The following is a 2,647-nucleotide window of genomic DNA, read 5'->3' on the forward strand; positions in this document are numbered from 1 at the left end:
TGAAAGCTGGACAATGAATAAGGAAGACTGTAGAAGAATTGATGCTTTTGAGTTATGGTGTTGGAGGAGAATATTGAAAGTGCCATGGGCTTCCAAAAGATCCATTTTGGAAGAAGTGCAGTCAGAGTGAGCCTTAGAGGCCAAGATGGCCAAACTTTATCTATCATACTTTGGACACATTGTCAGGAGGGACCAGTTGCTGGAGAAGGATGTCATGTTTGGTAAGGTCAGAGAAAAAGAGGAAGACCCCCAATAAGATGGATTGGGCAAGTGGCAGCATCAATGGGCTCTAGCATGAGGTTGGCCCAGGGTCAGGTAGTGTTTCGTTCTGCTGTGCCGTAAGGTCGCTATGAGTCGGTACCGACTCAATGGCACCTAACAACAACAACAACAACAACAACAACAACAAATGGGTCGGAATCGACTCGACGGCACTTAACACCAACCCTTATCTCTAACACCAATCCTACTCCTAACTGTAACAACAACAAAAATATATTCTTAATTTATCAGTAGTCTCATATGCATATGAACATTGGACAATAAATAAAGAAGACCATAGAAGAATGGATGCATTTGAGTTATGGTGTTGGGAAAGAAAATTAAAAGTACCATGGACTTCCAGAAGAACAAACAAATCTGTATTAGGAGAAGTACAGCCAAAATGCTCCTTAGACGTCAGGAAGGTGAGACTTGTCTGTCATACTTCAGATATATTATCCAGATGGACCAATCCCGGAGAAGAACATCCTTCTTGGAAAAGTGGAAGATCAACAAAAAAGAGTAAGACCCCCCCATCCCCTCCGTCCTCCAATGAAATGGATTGGCATAGTGGCAGCAGCAATGGACTCAAGAGTATTAACAATTGTGAGTCTGATTCAGGGCTGGGCAGTGTTTCATTCTGTTGTGTACAGGGTCTCTGTGAGTCAGAACTGACTCGATGGCACCTAATGACAACAACAATATTGGTTACTATTTAAGTCTCTCTGATTACCTAACATTTCACTAATTCTTTCTTCAACCACATCTAATGTGTTATTCAAACAATTAATTGAGCTTTTAATTTTAAATAGTGCATTTTTCATTTCTGAGATTTATATTCAGTTGTATTTTACAGATTTCAGTTCTTTCTTGAGATTCTCAAACTTTTAATAGTTCTAAGAACTTTTTTTTAAAAAAGAAAGTAATTCTATTTCAAGACAAATGATCAGGAACCAATGATAATGAAGGGCACACATATGGATCTAAACCAATCAGTTCACAAGAAAGCTGTCTTCCAAATTTCTTGGCACAGATGAGTGTCTCTTATTATGGACATATTGTCAGGAGAGACTATTCCCTGGGGAAGGACATCACGCTTGGTAAAGTGGAGGTTCTGTGAAAAAGTGGAAGACCCTCAATGAGATGAATTGACACATTGACAGAAACAGTGTGTTCAAGCCTAACAACAATTGTACATGACAGGGGCAGGGTTTTGATTTATTGTGCATAAGGTCACTATGAGTTGAAACCGACTAGAAGGCACCTATCAACAAATCTATTTTTGAATGCTTACCTATGTGACATTGCCTTTCGTTTTCTCTTAAGAAAGTATGTGCAACAATGGTTCCCATATGTGAAGCCATAAGAGTAATCTTTCTCCTACTTTTTATTCTGGACTATTTTGATTAAAAATTTGCCAGAAAACTTAATTAAGAAACGACTTAGAATATGCAGTGTTGAACATGATATATGTTATCAAGTAATCCCTTAAAATTTGATATTGGGAATAAATTTTGAAAAAGCAAACCTCTTAAAAAAGCAATATGACATTCTAAAGCAAAAGAAAAAAAATTATATACATTGAACTGGCATCCATTGTGTATGTACATGTGTGCAAGAAGGTTTTGGAGTCCTGGTGTGGTGCTGTGGGTTAATGCACTGGACTGCAAAGTCAGTCTGAACCACAAGACCAGAGGTTCAAGCTCACCAGCTGCTCCTTGGAAACCCTATACAGGTCACTATGGGTTGAAACTGACTCAATGCCACTTAACAATAACTAACAACAGCAACAATAATTGTCTGTGCAACAATGATTATGATAGAAAAAAAATTGAAAAAAAAATCCATGTACTCCAGATATGTTAAATAAATAAGACTATATCCATTCATTTTATATATAAAATAATATGCATATTCATAAAATATTATGTAAATTTATAAGACTGTTAAGAAAGAGTATCAAGGTATATTGAATGAAAACACACTAATGTACTAAAAACTGTGAGGAATATATTCCCATACATGTGTGTACTTTTAAAGCCACTTGTATATAAAAACCTCACAATGGTTTATATAGACATAGAATATTTGATATTTCAATAAAGACAGAATGGTCTCTTACTCATATTTCAGGCTGTGACACTCTAAACCAATAAAGTAAGAAGAAAGCTTAACATCTCCAATGTTTTGATACTGGGGCTCTTTCAGTATTTGCTCTTCTAAAGTGATTTTCTGAGTTCTGGTGTGGCGTTATGGCATAATGCGCTGGACTGCAAGGTCATTTGAACTGCAAGGTCAGTGGTTCAAGCTCACCAGTCGCTCCTTGGAAACACTATACTCATAGAGTTGCTATAGTTGGAACAGATTCGATGGCATTTAACAACAA

This window comes from Chrysochloris asiatica, unplaced genomic scaffold (genome assembly GCF_000296735.1).
Source record: "Chrysochloris asiatica unplaced genomic scaffold, ChrAsi1.0 scaffold00075, whole genome shotgun sequence".
In the NCBI taxonomy this organism is placed as follows: domain Eukaryota; kingdom Metazoa; phylum Chordata; class Mammalia; order Afrosoricida; family Chrysochloridae; genus Chrysochloris; species Chrysochloris asiatica.